Source organism: Hyaena hyaena, unplaced genomic scaffold (assembly GCF_003009895.1).
Source record: "Hyaena hyaena isolate Hyena2069 unplaced genomic scaffold, ASM300989v1 scaffold_2402, whole genome shotgun sequence".
NCBI classification, from domain to species: Eukaryota; Metazoa; Chordata; class Mammalia; order Carnivora; family Hyaenidae; genus Hyaena; species Hyaena hyaena.
Window position 1 is genome coordinate 289 of NW_024083037.1, and position 16,974 is coordinate 17,262.

Below are 16,974 nucleotides of genomic sequence, written 5' to 3' on the forward strand. Positions count from 1 at the left end.
GTCCAAGCATTTCCTCTTGTTATTTTAATGTGGAGGGATCTTGGCAGTGAGGAAAGGGTGGAAGGGAAGACCAAGTGCAGGTGCCCCATTCAAGGAAGGCCTGTATGATGGTTGTCCCATAATGCTACTGACATACTTGTATGGGTGTTGGTACACAGGTAGCTGACCCTCAGAGACAATATGTGAATATAGCCAATTCTGTCTGACACTGTGACCTCTATACTCATCCTTGTCACCATTTGGCCAGGCCCCAGGCTCACCACCACCAGGTACCAACACTGGCACCACTGCAGTAACTGCTAATAGGCCAGAGGAAAATTCACCTCTGTACCTACTGCCAGGCTAGTAGAGATTCATAACTTTTCTGATTCCCATTTTTGGGGCATGAAAGGGAGGTACAGGTAGGAAGGGAATGGGATCTCATAAGTGAGAGGAAAATGGATAGATGACTTCGTTCTGCCCATTCCCACCCTGACCCCAGCAGACCTGCTCAGGCTTCCAGTTCAACAAAGTCCCTCACCCATAGTTTGTCATCTGCTTATTTACCTGTTTCTTTCCTCCATTCACCCTCCTACATATTCTACCTGAGAAACTATCACAGGCAGCTTACCCATAAGGAAGCTCTGTGCGTGAAAATCTGAATGTAGAATATAACAATAAATGGCTAATGATTTGTTTTACAAAAATTGTTTTCCATTTATATACAATCCCTCTTTCCCTTCAAATAGCCCCTCACTCCCCATACTTTATAGTAAACTTGTTTATATGCCATTAATTTCTCAGCATGCAGTAGCCAATCCTAAAGTTGATGTGCTTGGTGAAGCTCTTTTGGAAGCTGGTAGGAAAACTGAAGGAAGACTACATTTCTGCCAGTAGAATAGAACTCAGTTAGGAAACAGGATTCAATTTAGAAAAATTTCACTTGAATATAACCCTACTGTCTGGTACCAATTCTTTTTTTTTTTAATGTTTTATTTATTTCTAGGAGAGAGAGAGAGAGAGAGAGAGAGAGAGAGACAGCGTGAGCAGGGGAGGGTCAGAGAGAGAGGGAGTCACAGACTGAAACAGGCTCCAGGCTCTGAGCCGGAAGTCAGCACAGAGCCCGACGCGGGGCTCGAATCCACGAACCGCGAGATCATGACCTAAGCGAAAGTCAGACGCTTAACAGACTAAGCCACCCAAGCGCCCCTGTCTGGTATCAATTCTTAAGCTATATCTTGCAGGAGGAAGAAAGTGGAAATGGGGATGTAAACTCTCATTTATTGAACACCTACTTTCTTACAAGTTTGGATATTAATTAACTTACATCATCTTCGTGTAATTTTATGAAATAAAGATCATTATCCCCATTTTACAGAGGTAGAAACTGAGGCCATGGGAAAACATGTGTAAGTTCCTGATTACACAGCTAAGATGAACTTGGTCATATTTCAGATTGGATGGAGCCTTACCTGATGCCTACATAAGCAGATGTCTTTCCCTGCTAGTGGGCTTTCTCATGGATTTTCTTTGCTGGGTTCTTCTCTTTGACTTCTGCAACATAGACTTTATTGTTGATAGTCCTGACAAAGGAGGAATGAGGAAAGACAGACAGAAACTGAGAAAAGAAAAAAATATGTCGGGGCACCTGGGTGGTTCAGGCAGTTAAGCGTCCGACTTCGGCTCAGGTCACGATCTCACGGTTCGTGGGTTCAAGCTCCGCATCGGGCTCTGTGCTAACAGCTCGGAGCCTGGACCCTGTTTCAAATTCTCTGTCTCCCTCTCTCTCTGACCCTCCCCTGCTCGCACTGTCTCTATCTCCCAAAAATAAATAAAACATTTTTAAAAAAATATGTCATTAGAAACAGAAAAAGATGGGGGCACCTGGGTGGCTCAGTCGGTTAAGGGTCTAACTTCGGCTCAGGTCATGATCTCATGGTTCATGGGTTCGAGCCCCATGTCGGGCTCTGTGTTGACAGCTAACTCAGAGCCTGGAGCCTGTTTCGGATTCTGTGTCTCCCTCTCTCTTTGACCCTCCCCTGCTCATGCTGTCTCTCTCTCTCTCAGAAATAAATTTAAAAAAAAAGAAAGAAACAGAAAGATACAAACAAAAAAAGATGGATGGAGGATGTGGAGAGAGAAAGAGAAAAATAGTACCATAGAGCTAGAGTGAGAGAAGGATGACTAGTCCAGATAAATAAAATCAGGTGAAGCAATTATCATTATCTCCATTTGTCAGATGGGGAAATAGACACCACACAGTTGGCATTTTGTGGACCTGGTGTTGGGACTTTTATGTTTTCCAAAGTGTTAAATGAATTCCATGTTTTGGCACATAAGGCTATGATACACAACTGAATGTTTGTATTGTAACTGTTATGTGTCTACCGTAATATGTATTAAAAAGATAACTAGCATGTTGAACCCATGATCTCACAGATTTTGTTGCTTGGGGTATGACTAAGTTAGGTAATCTTAAAAGATGTATTTATTTAAATAAAACTATATTAAGTAAATAATATGGTAGTTTGGTGCAGGTGGTAAAAATTGTGAAAACAGAATGCAAATCCCTGCAAAGGCATCTGGGCCTGACTAGGGAGGGGACCTTGACCTCAGTGAGCTCAGAGACTAATGGGATACTAACTCAGACTGTTTACCACCCCACCCCCCCACAATTTTTCCAATTGCTCTAAGGAAGATAATAGAGTGTTAAGTTCAAAGAATGGAAGGGGCACTTTTTCACCAATCCTTTAGGAAAGGGTCCTAGAGGAGGTAGCCTTGGTGCTGGGCCTGAAAAACAAAGAAGCTCTGGATAGATGATCTTTACTGGCCATGCCTTCTTAGTCTCCTTTGTTGTCTCCTTCTCTTCCTGGCCTCCAAATCTTTAGGACACTCCAAGACTTTGCTCTCAACCTCCCCTTCCCTTCCTCTGTTCTTTCTACAGGTGAGTTCATCTAGCCCCATGGTTTTAAACATCATTTCTATGCAGATGACTCCAAAATCTGTATCTCTCTTGTGGACCTGTTCTGTGAACTCCAGACCTTTATATCTAATTACTTACCTGACATTCCCACTAGAATGTCCAATAGACACCTAAAAGCTTAATATGTCCCAAACTTAGTTCCTGGTATCTCCTTCACCTCCCAAATCTGTTCCTCCCCAGTCTTCCTTATCTCAAGAAATAGTTGTTTGGTTGAAAAACCTTAGAGTCATGCCTGACTCCCCTCTTGCTCTCACACTCCATATATGATCCATGAGGGAATTTTGGCTTTATCTATAGATACATCCAGAATCTGACCACTCATTACAACCTAAGTCCAAACTACCAACATCTCTTGCTTGGACAAATGACCTATGATCTGGCTTCCCTCCTTAAAGCCTTGCCCCCTTATTTTTTGTTCTTTTCACAGCTGTCAGAGGGATCCTTTTTTATTTATTTTTTAATTAATTAATCAGTTAATTAATTTAGTGTGGGAGGGGAAGAGAGAGACAGAAACGAGAGAATCCCAAGAAGGTTCCACACTGTAAACACAGAGCCCAGTACAGTCTCGAACTTATGAACCGTGAGAACCTGAGCCAAAATCAGGAGTCAGATGCTTATCCAACTGAGCCACCCAGATGCCCCTCAGAAGATCCTTTTAATCTTAAAGCAAGCCAAGTCCCTTCTTGGCTCAAAATTCTGTGTCTCTGTCTTAACTCGGAGTAAAAGCTAAAATTCTCACCAGGGCTCCCATGGCCCTACATAGTCTGGCTCACTGTCACCTCTTTAACCCCATATCATACTACTCTTACCCTCATTTACTATATTCCATCCACACTGACTTCCTTGCTGTTTCTTGAATTTGTTCAGCACACTCCTGCCTCAGAGCCTCTGCAATGACTGTTCCTTAATTTAGAACACTCTTCCTTCTGATCTCTGCAAGTTCTTATACACTCTCTTCTTTCAGGTCTTTGTTCAAATATCATTTCCTCAGAGAGATATCTTTGATTATTCTAAAATAGCACCTTCCTACTCACTTTGTATCTCCCTTGCTCTACTTTCTATTTCTTTGTAGCGCTTCTCATCCACAAACTGACATATACTTCCATGTTTATTTTTTCCTTGTCTGTCTTTTCTAGTGGACTATGAACTCCTTTAGAGAAGAGATTTTGTCTGTCTTATTTGCTGTTGTGTCACCAGTGTATGGAATATATTCTGGCACACTCTTCAATTATTTGCAGAATGGGCATTCTGGATAGACAGCAGGAAAACATAGAATGTGATTCAAGAAACAGCAAATATTTAGTTAAATTTGGCTGGAGCAGAGGTGCAGGTAAAGAAGGTGTGGAGAGAAGTTTGGAGTGGTTGAGTAGACCTATATAATAAAGGGTTTTGAACATCAGACTCAGTGAGTTCATATGGCAATGAAGACTTTTGCTATGAAGAATGGGGGTCAGGGATAAATCTTGAAAAGAAGAGGGATGGGTCAGAATGTCCATTAAGGAGTGATAGATAGTTCAGTGTCCTAGAGAATATTAGTGCAACTCTGCAAGAGTCCATTTTGCATATGGAGAAACTGAGGCACACATATGGGAGGTGGGGGTGAAGTTATTTGACCAAAGCAGCATCTGCCAGGAACACTTGAAAGGGATACGCAGCTTGCAGAAGAGACCACTCAAGCAGGAAGTGTTTCCAGGCAGATAAAAGAGACTATTGCTGTGGCTGGATTAGGGTGGGGGTGGGCTGGGATGGCACTGCCCCAAGGTTTCCTGGAGGGTGTGGGGGTGTAGGATGGAGCTGGTCTGGCAGCAGCACACTGAGGCTTCTGTGTATGTGCTGCCTCCAGCAAGCATACTTTACACAGAGTCTGCCCAACAACATTTCCTCCAACCTACTTTGCTTAATTAAAAAAAAAAATCTTTTGGTTTTTTTTTTTTTCCTGTTGGAGCAAAAAATCCAAATTCTGCCCCACTGTTTGGCCCTTGCATCATTTGACCAGCAGCTTCCGTAGTTAGCCCTCATACTTCAAATTCATACCAGCTTTTTTGCCTTTGGTTCCCCCCTCCTTCCGCTAGTTTCTCAAATCTTCAAATCTTACCCATGTAGAAATCATGCTTCTAGAAAACCCTTTTTAACTACCTCGGCACCTCTCCCCTAAGCTGTCTGGCCAGGGGCACACATCTCACTTCATCCAACCTTTCCTCTCTCTAGGGAAGTGCCATCATCCACCAAAGCCAGGAGATTCCCGCTATCAAAGCCCAGGCTCCAGGGCTGTTGTAGAGGCTTACCGATGTTTACAGTACAAGGATCCCTCTGGAGAGGGGGTGGTATGAGCAAAGACTGAAACTCTGCTTGTGATGGCCTTACTCAACTTCTTCTTCTTCTTCTTTTTTTTTTTAAACAAATTGTTTATTGTCAACTTGGTTTCCATATAACACCCAGTGCTCATCCCCACAAGTGCCCTCCTCCACGCACATCTCCCCCTTCCCCCCCACACCCATCAGTCCTCAGTTTGTTCTCAGCATTCAAGAGTCTTTCATGGTTTGCCTCTCTTCCTCTCCCCCACTATTTCCCCCCTTCTTCTCCCCCTTGGTCCTCCGTTAAGTTCCTCCTAATCCTCCTATACGTGCAATCATATGGTATTTGTCTTTCTCTGCCTGACTTATTTCGCTCAGCATAACACCCTCAAGGTCCATCCATGTTGCTACACATGGCCAGATTTCATTTTTCCTCATTGCCATGTAGTATTCCACAGTATAGATAAACCACATCTTCTTGATCCATTCGTCATCAGGGAAATACAAATCAAAACCACACTGAGATACCACCTCACACCAGTCAGAGTGGCTAAAATGAGCAAATCAGAGAACTCTAGATGCTGGCGAGGATGTGGAGAAATNACTCTAGATGCTGGCAAGGATGTGGAGAAATGGGCACCCTCCTACACTGTTGGTGGGAATGTAAACCGGTACAGCCCCTCTGGAAAACAGTGTGGAGGTTCCTCAAAAAGTTAACAATAAAACTCCCTTATGACCCAGCAATAGCACTGCTAGGAATTTACCCAAGGGATACAGGAGTACTGATGCATAGGGACACATGGACCCCAATGTTCATAGCAGCACTCTCAACAATAGCCAAAACATGGAAAGAGCCTAAGTGTCCATCAACGGACGAATGGGCCTTACTCAGCTTCTAAATCCAAGTCCTCTCCCCAAAGCCAGGGAGCCTTTTTATGGTTCACACTAAGGTGTTATATGGGCTAATGAGGCCCTACTAAGCTTCCCTTAACCTACTCCTTCCCCCATTTTTATCATCTCAAAGAGGGCACTGTCATCTACCAGGTCAGACAAGCTGAAATCAGATTGATACCCTCTGTATTTACTTATTTTTCACATACATCACATGGTTTCTCCCTCTTTATAGTCTCTAATCCTACCACCATTGCACTTCTCGAGCCCTCAGCATCTCTCAGATTCCTTACTGAGCTCCCTGCTTCCTAGCTGGTCCCTCCAGTTCACCCCCATTTCACTATTGGCACTCCTTGCTTAAAACCTTGCCATGTCTCTTCATTATGGGCCACAGTTATTTCTAAAGTAGGGTGCACATGCTCCAGGGTGTGCTGGAGATAAATCATGAGGGATTGGGAAAGAATATTAACACTCTACTTATAGGGGTTTTTTTAATTCATCCTTTGTTTATGTTTTTGCATATGCTTCATAAAATACCTAATATAGTTGCTCATTAGTATATTTACATAATTTATAAATTAATAAATATACATATTTGGAAATTACCTGATCAAGTTTTTCCCGATGGGTGTGCAAACACATTAGATGGCTTGGACACCACCATATAAGGACCAGGAACTTGGTCTGGCATTGGTAGCCCTCCACTACCTAGTCTTTCCTTACCTCTCCAGTCTCATTTCTGACCATTCTTTACCCTAGCTTGTGCCCTACACTCCAGTGACATTGAAATTCCCGAGCCCTGCCCTCCCCTTGTTTATCTGGTGAACATCTCATATTTCAAGCTTCGATTTATGTGTCATCTCTGTCAGCCTTTCTCTGACTGCCTGGGGGGTTGGGAACTGACCACTGTATCCTGGTAGGCCTCACCATTCCCTTCATCCAACATTCACACTTCTCTTTTCTCCCAGCATATTATTAAAATTTTCTGCTTCCTTTTTCCTGTCCCTCATTAGATAGTGAACTCTTTTGGAGCAGAGTGTAATTAATCTATGTGTAATTAATCTTCCTTTTTCCATAGTACCCAGCACAGTATAAGCCACACAGTTGACATCAGAAAATGTTTGTTAAAAAAATCAATCAAGCTAATATCAAGAATTTATGTGCCCAGCACTGATTTTAGCAGACACTTTCACCTATATAAACTCATTTAATCCTTGCAGATTTGTCCTAATTTTATTCCCATTTTACAGATGTGTAAAATGAGACCCTGAGAAGTGAAGTGACTTGTCCTGAGTCCCATAGCTGGCAGAACCAGGGTTCAAACTCAAGAAGTCTAATCTCAGAATACATGCTCTTTATCATTATGCCCTGCTAAAAGAATGGACAAAAGCGTGAATATATGTATGCGCAAATGAATAAAACAATAGATTTGGAAGCAGACTTACATAGTAAAATTGGAGATAAAGGCGAGGTAAGGCAGATCCAGGACAAAGATGGCGTTATGGGCCTTAACATGTGGATTAAACAGAACAGAGGTGACCAAGGTGTGGGCATAGTGGGAAACCACAGTAGAATGTATGAAATTAGCTTGTCATCAACAGCTGAGAGAGAAGACAAGGAGGTGAGTTATGCAGACTCTACCCTTGGTCTGCATGTGCTAGTAGTTGGGAACCCTGAACTCTTGGACAGGCCTCAGGCACAGGTGGAGAGACTGAGGACAAGAGAGGGAAAAGAGCCTCTGTCATCCATTTCATAAATCTGCTTAATATTTCAGTGAGCTCTATCAAGTTTCAGAACCATATTTGCAGAAGTTTACAAATTAAGGGACCTTTGGAAAAGTACTTCAACGACTTTACCATGCATGTACATGAATCTCTTGGAGATCTTGTTAAAATACAAATTCTGAAAAAAATAATAAAATAAAGTAAAAGATTCTGATTCAACAAGTCTTGGGTGAGGCTTGAGATTTTGCCTTTTCTAAGCTCCCAGGTGTTGCTGGTGCTGCTAGTCTATGGATGTTACTTTGAGTAGCAAGGCTTTAGAGTTTATAACAGAGCAGCTATTACTCATTGAGCTATTATTCATCAAGGCACTGTGATAAATATATTTTTTCTTCTTCTTCTTTAGGATCTCAGGTGTAAAAACATGCATCTGATAAGTGCCATCATGCACATGAAATGAAAGCATGATAAACATCTGGCATCCATGATCTTAATTAATTCTTGAATAAGCTCTATGAGCTAGATACTATTATTGTCCACATTTGCCAGTGTGTTAAATGGGCCCAAAGACTGAGGTCACATACAAATAGGATACTGATCCTATTCCTCACCTTTCCTGAAGCCATGATCCCTACATTTACCCACGTATAACATATATCTAGTTCATTCTCAGTGTTGGACAGTGGGAAATGAGGGCATTTGGGATCAGATGGACCTAGTTTCAAAGTTTGGTTCTGCCACTCCCTATGTCTTAACCTTTGAGCCTCTGTTTCCCTCACTATGCGATGGAGATAATAATAGAGCTTACCTTACGGGGACACTGTAAGGACTAAATAGTAATTCTAAAATCCTTGGTGCAGCACCTGACACGTGCTCAGCAAATAGTAACTCTTTTCTCTGGCCCTAGCTTCTGAGTTATAGAACTGAGTACACAGACCAAATAACTTTCTCCAATCCCTCCCCCATAAAGAGCTAATTTTCTCACAAATCCCAGAAGTTTGTTCCCTCATTTCAGAACTGATCTTTGTGCTTGATGTGGGGGGGTGGGGGAGGCAGGGCGCAGGTGGCCAGGAGATCCCTGGTGTGTCAGTTCAAGGAAGATGGTCAGGAAAAAGCTGACACAGATGAGGCATCTTCACTCAGACATGATCTCATCTCTGGCCTGGGTCTGTTGTTCACGTCCATAAATTCTGATTCTAATCTCCAAATTCTTGCTCTTTGCACCTCCAGATATCCCTTCTCTTGAGAGATATCCTGGGACTATCCTGAAGAGTGAAGAAGGCTCTGAATGTGGCATTAAGGTCCATACAATTCAGGGTTGTCCAAGAGCGGAGATTGGCATCTTGCCTAGAGTGGGGGCAGTTCCATGCCTCCCTCCCTCCCCCCCATCCAGCTGTAGATGATTAAAAGCTAAACATACTATAGTGCTGGTTCTGTATGTTTGCTATGTTGGCTCAATGTGGGATTTTTCTTTCCTATAAACATCCAGAGGAGCCCAAAAACTAAAGCCAATGAAAGATCACTTAGTACTGACAATCTTAAAAAGGTAGCAGATATGAGACAGGGGTTGGGGAAGCAAGGCCCCAATCCTGGTCCTTTGTGGTACTGACTTTAACCTTGAGACAGGAGAGAATTACTTAAGGTCCCATAACAAATTAGAGGGCCGACAGACATGAGACTTACAGTCTCCAGACTAGTCAGCGGCCAAGACAGGCTAGGGCAGAACTGAGAATATAACATAGTGGTTCAAAATGGAACTACTGGATTCAGATCATCTGGGTTTGAATCTCAGTTCTTCCACTTACTAACAGTGTAACACTGAGCTAATAATACTAATAATTAATACTTAATAATATTAAATTAATCAACCACTCTATAGCCTCAATTTTTCTCCTATAAAATGAGGGTAATAATAGCATCTACTTCATAAGGTTGTAATAAAGTTGTAATAAATAGTAGGTGACACTGTGTTTTCAGAATGCCTGGAACAAAGTGTTCAGTAAATATTAGCTGCTAGGACTACAGTGGGATGAGGTCGGAATGAGATGAAAAGTGTGGGAAGCTCCCTGTCCCTCTGGAGACCTAGGTGGTGGAAAGTTGGGAAAAGGCTGAGTTCATGGGCATCAGTCTGTATGTGCGAACCTGGAGATGCTCTGGACTGTGTCTGCAGGTATAGTGGAGGGCGAGAGTGAGGATTGAAGCTGAGAAAAACATTTATTTGAAGGTCTGCACATGGGACATCAGCATTAGTCAAAACCCCTAGCTCCCTGCCCTTTCCACCCACATAGAGAACATGCAGCTCCAGCTCTTACCTTCAGGCAAAATCTCTAATGACATTATACAAACTGTGTCGGGAACAGTCAGACTTGTCCCTATGGCATTTGGTACTGCAGAACAAAACCGCTTCATTCTGGACGACTGTCAGTTGCCACCTCCCCCAAGTCCACACAAAGTTTCCTGTCAGAATTTCCTCATAGGAGAGAGCCCTATTTAGAAAACAGCCCTGCTTGTACAACAACAGAAAAATCAGCTACCAGTCCTATCCCTTAACTAGGAATTGATAAACAAGGATCCTTAGGAAAATTAAAAGAAACTTTAGCATGAAAGAAAAAGACTGACATAAACAAAACAACTGATGCCAGAACAAGGGAATTTTGGAAACAAAAGAGAATTTCAGAAAGAAAATTATAATATTCTCAGCAAAATTAAAAAAGATATAGCATGAATAAAACAAGAACTAGATGCCACCAAACAGGAACAACCAGAGAAAAGAAAGACTCCTTAAAAATGAAAAATAAGTTGTTGAAATTTTAAAAAATTATCAGGACTGGGAAATAAAGTCAAGGAAATTTCCCAGAATGTAGAGCAAAACAAAAACAAAAAACAAACAAAAAAAGAAACACAAGGTATGAGAGAAATTTTAAGTCTATTTCAGTGAACCCAGGAAATGGTTAATCCAACGAAAGTGATTATTGCAGCCCCCCCCCCACTGGTCCTCCTGCTACCTCCTTTGTCATCTTCCCATTCATCCCCCACACACCACTATATATTCCAGGTAGCCTAAGGGATCCTTATGAAACCCAAATCAGATCCTCTCCCATCTCTGCTCAAAACTCCCCTGTGGATGTCACCGTGGCTTACAGGGTCCTATAAGATTAAGCCCTGTTATCTATATGACCTCATCCTATCATTTCCCCTCCTGCCTTCCTCCACTACTCTAGCAACGCTGACCTTTATGCTCTTTAAAATGGCAGAGAGGAGAAAAAAATGCTAGGCACAAGCTTGCTCTAGGGCCTTTACACTGACTGTTCTTTCTGTTTGAAATGTTCTTTCCCAAGGCATCCACTTGGCTAGCTTTCTCATATCATGCAAGTCTTTGCTCACATTATACCTTTTCAATGAGTTTTTCTCTGATCAACCTATTTAAAACTACAATAACCTCCCACTCTCACTGGAATTCCCCATTTCTTTTACCCTGATTTATTATTCTTCATAGCACTTACCACATTTTAACTTGTATATTTTACTTATTTATCTGATTATTTTCTCTCTTTCCCTCACTAGAATATCTGCTCCAGAAGAACAAGGATGTCTGTCTTCTTCACTGCTGTATCTTCCACTTCTAGAACAGTGGGTGGCACATTCAATATATGTAGTAGACATTCAATAAATAATTGTTGAATGAATGAATATGATAAAAGCAAAAGATTCAAAGAAAAAGAAAGGCTATTAGAAACTTTGTGTGTGTATGTAACTGCTTGAGAAAATCATGGTCCAAATGTAAAGCAAAATAAAATCTAACATGATTATAAGCAGCTGATGTAATATAAAAGAGACTCTCTTTGACCTTGATGGTAGAAACATTCTCCTTTGAGAGGCCCAAAGATTGTGTTGGACATGTAGAGAAGGAAGTGTATTCCTGGTTCACTAACTGGCTGGATTTTGAAAAATATTTGCATAGTCATGATCATGTAAATGCTATTTACAGGTTTTCAGGTTTTAGAGCCAACTTGGGGACAAAACAAAGAAGACCTGGTTGTGGCTGCAGAACACAATGTAAATGTTCATAACCTGAACAATGTAAAGGAAAGATGAAACTGACAATATGGGTCATTGAATGGGCAAGGGGAGGGTAGTAACCTTAATATCCTTGCCTTAAAAAGCGGGCAATTAAAATTATCTGTCAAAAATGAATGGAACAAGGAATGGAGGTTTGAGTATATATTTAAAAAATATTTTTAATGTTTATTTATTTTTCAGAGACAGAGCATGACTGGGGAAAGGGCATAGAGAGAGGGAGACACAGAATCTGAAACAGGCTCCAGGCTCTGAGTTGTCAGCACAGAGCCCAACGCAGGGCTCCAACTCGTAAGGGCAAGGTCATGACCTAGGTTGAAGTCAGACGCTCAACCAACTGAGCCACCCAGGCTCCTTGAGTATATTTTTTTCACGTAACAAAATTAACCAAGAACAAAAAATGGAATATCAGTGTTCAACAATGGTGGGGAGTAGAGGGCAAAGTGAGACAGTATATGCACATAAACAAAATCTTCATTGCCATACCAGGGACACAATAGGATATTGTCTAAATTTTATAAACCAAAAAACACCTTTATGCACATTATCTAGAGTTGTAAAGGGAACTACCAGCAGAACAACAAAAACAACAACTAGAAACCTTTTAAGACTGCTTGGAGGGAGTGGGATGGAGATGGGGAGGATAAGGCAGGAGACTGGTGGTTTTTATTATATGCTCTCCTGTACTGCTTGATTTGTTGCCTTGTACATGCATTACTTTAATAAAAATAAAATTACAAATACCTTATGTTGATCTCACAACAAAAAATAATTATATATCCTATGATACTTTATGATAGTACCAAAATGGGCGTGTGAATATCCAGTTAGACTCACCTCCACAGAAGATAATCATACTGTAATGTACCTCATATGTGTTTATGAAGAGCGTTGGAAAGGATATTCTGGAACTTAAAACACTGGAAATAGTACAGCATAGTGGTGAAGGCTCTTGTATTTGGCATTGTACTGACCTGGGTTCAAGTTCTCTCTCTGACATTCACTAGTTGTTAGTTGCTTTGTCATGGGTAAATTATCTCCTTCACCCCCAATGTTTTCCCTTGTAAAATGAGACTAATACTCATTTTACATTGAAATGAAAGCCCCTCAAGTGCAAAGACAACCTCTATAGAGATACTTAATACATAGTTGGTGCTCAGTGACTGTTGAATGACACAAAATGATGTGCGGAGGAAAGACTCAATGTACAAAGAGCAGGGGAGAAGGCATGTTAGTGTAAAAGTGAGTAGCCAGTTTCCTCAACTATGGGAAATTTGCCTCTGGTTTAACAAAATGCAGTCATTTTGATTGTGGAAAGATAGCTCTCTGAGCTTAGAGTATTATGAAGTAAATTAAATTGCCCTGCACACAAAAGGAAGAAAAATGAGATTCCATCAGCAGCTCAAGAACAAGGACATAGGAACCAGGAAATTGGAAATAGGAGTCCCTCAACATGTTCAGGGACAGAAAGGGCCCAACAGCAATGAGGAGTGGGGCCCAGGAAAAGGGATGTTTAGTAGGCCTTTCCCAGTGATGGGATAGCTGAAAAAATATGAAAAACAGGAAAGTCTGATATCAAATTTTAAGCTAATTGTTATGCTGTGGAGACTTAGACGACAAAAAAACTGATAGGTAGCCTTGGAAAGAAACCTTTGCCACTCACTTCTAGCCTGAATTTTTCAGAGGTACTTACTTTGTATAGTTTGGCAGAAGGGAATGTGTTAGGAGTGGACTGGTGGTAAGGATATTCTGGGCTTTCCATTTAAGCTTCAGGGGTCTAAAATCTTAGATGTTCCAGAATTAGGCAGTTTCATCCCCTGACATTCTGCACTAAGCAATCTTTACCCTGTCTTTCCTTATCTCCTTAACAGAGCTCCCTGGTGATAACTCCGCTTTTCATCTTTGTCCTTAGTTGATGTGTAGGACCTAGATGATTTCAGGTATTTGCCTGCTCATGTGTGGATGCTGGAAACTTTGTGGGACCCAGTGACCTAGGTTCTTCATATTTTATGGGTAGGTGCTAAAGATCAAAAGATTCCAAGAGTTCACAAGGAGAAGATGGAAGGAAATCTCTCTGGTCAAAGGGTGAAGATTATGAGTGAATTTGTTTTTTCTCTCTGATAAGATTTCTTCCTGTCCTCTGATCCTCAGTTCATAAGATAAGGGTGGCTATGGAACTATGTTAGGGAGACAGTGGTATTGAGAAGGAACTGGGAAGTCTGGCTTTAAAAATCTTTGGGAAAGCCTCTCTGATGGACTTGAACTGAGATTTTACTTGAGTCCCTTGAATCCAATATCTCCTAAGGTTATGACTCTGTATTCCTTTAAAGTTACTCCAGAATCCCAAAGGCCACAATTGGGACTTAAAATGTGGAATTTAAAATGGTGGCAATTGTAACATAGGATAGATCTAATAGACGGTGTTCCATGGGGAAGAAATTCTACAAAGCGTCCTAAGCAAGCAAAGGCTTATCTGGTAATACTAAGTGTTTTGTTTGGTTTGAATATAGGCAGTATTTAGAAAAACAGAAAGAAAAAGCCTGAAAAACTAGTTAGGGATAAATTTTGGGAGAACGTTGAAATCAGGCTCAGGTATTTCTTGAAAGAGTAGTCTATACTCATTGTCATGTATACCTCACCTACCACTGACATCTCAACTCACTGTAATCATGAAACTACTACATGGCATAGACTCCCCAGTAGCAATGGTTTAAATAAGGCATACATAGGGGCGCCTGGGTGGTTCAGTCGGTTAAGCATCCGACTTCAGCTCAGGTCATGATCTCAGGGTTTGTGGGTTCGAGCCCCGCATCGGGCTCTGTGCTGACAGCTAGCTCAGAGCCTGGAGCCTGTTTCAGATTCTGTATCTCCCTCTCTTTCTGACCCTCCCCTCCGCCCATGCTGTCTCTCTCTCTCTCTCTCTCTCTCTCTCTTTCTCTCAGAAATAAATAAAACATTAAAAAATTAAAAAAAAAAAAACAAATCAATAAGGCATACATATATTTATCTCACCTAAAAGAAATCTAGAGGGTAGACGGTCCAAAGCTGGGACTGTGGCACCATGAAATTGTTAGAAATCCAAGTTCTTTTTAGTTTACTATTCCACTATTCTTAGGATTTGACCCTTGTCCTTATGGGCTTTATTCTAGGGGGCTATGTGTCCAGCTAAAACTAGAAATATTTTTAAAGATGTTTTGTTACTGAGGAAGATGATAAAAATGGATATTAGGGTAACCAGTTAGCAATCTATTCCACAAATGTCTGTACTGAAATTATCCTCTCCAAGGTTATCAGTGACCAGACCATCACCACCTGATTGTTAAAATCCCTAGATTTTTTTAAGGAATTTTCTTGATCTATTTGGTAGTATTCAACACTATTGACCACCCCCTCTCCTTGTGAAACATTTTCTTAACTTTTTTTTTGAGGGAGAGAGAAGGAGAGAGAGAGAGAGAGCAAGTGGAAGAGAGGAATAGTGGGGGAGAGAGAGACAATGTTAACCAGGCTCCATGGTCATGGGATCATGCCCTGAGCCAAAATCCAGAGTCAGACACTGAACTGAGTCACCCAGATGCCCTTAAACATTCATTCCCCCTTGGTTTTGTGACACTACTTTCTCCTGCATTTCTCCCTATCTCTTTGGTCACTACTTATCCATCTCTCTCGTGAGTTTCTTTTTCTCCACCTATGCCATAGTTACTGCTGGTCTCCAGGGCTCTTCCTTAGGCCCCATCTATTCTAAAGCTAAATATTCTCCTCAGGTGCTATTGCCCTTTCAATAGATTAAAGAACCATTTATATACTGATGACTTCTAGATATGTAACCTTAGTTCAGACCTCTCTCCTGAGCTTCAGACGTGCATATTCAACTGTCTGTGGAATATTTCTTCTTGAATGTCCCACAGCTGTCTTAATATCAATGTTCCCCCGTTAGTATTCTCATTTGTTAGTATTCCATATCTCAGTGAAATGGGCTACCATTAACATGTTTGATCTCTCAAATCAGATCCCCAAGAGTTCCCTTTGATGGTTCCCTCCTCCTCCCCCTTTCCCCACACCCAATTATTCATAAAGTCTTGTTGCTTTTTACTTCTTTAATATATTCTGAATTCAACAATTTCTCACTATATCCACTGCTACCACTCTAGGCCAAACCACAATCATAGCTTACCTAGATGACTACTCACCCTGTTTCCAGGTAGACATCTAATCTATACTCCTTATGGATTAGGCAGCTAAAGTGTTCCTTCTAAAACACAAATCTGTGTTGTATCAAACCATTAAACCCTTCAAAAACCTTTCAGTGCTCTCAAGATCAAGACCAAAGTCCTTATCCTGGCATTCAAGGCTTGCTATGATTTGGAAGCAATGGAAATTTGGGTCCTACAACAGGAAGAAAAGGAGGGTCTGTGTCTAGTATGAAATAAAGCCCTGTGGAGAACAGAGGCCCATCTTTAATGACTGGGACGTGTGCGTGCACGTATGTGTGTGAATTTTCCATAGAATATAGAAATTGATATTTTATTAGCTTAGTAAAGGAAAAGGTTACCTCATAAAGCAGAAGGCTTATGACCATTTGAATTATTTTTTAATGTAAGAAAGGTATTGAGTATTATTTCTGTAACTAACCACTGTGCTGAATTATGTTTTCTAATAACTTTTTAAACTCTTGGGTTCTCCAGGTCTGCATTCATACACTCTATAATTAATGATAATTTTATCTACTTTCTGTTATTTATATATCTTATTTTGTTTTCCTGAATAGACCCAATTACTTACGTGAATTTATTATGTGACAAAGTGCCATTTGAAATCAGTGGCGGGGGGGAGATGGATTAATGTGTAGATGGTATAGGGATAAGAGACTGTGATTTTGGAAAATAATTAAGCTGAATTCTTTTACAAAACAAATTTTGGAATAATCAGAAAATACAAATGTAAATACTGAACCCCAAAAAAGTGCTTGAAAAAAACAGGGATTGTTATAATATAGGAGTGCAGAAAGCATCTTTAAGCATGAAGCAGAATT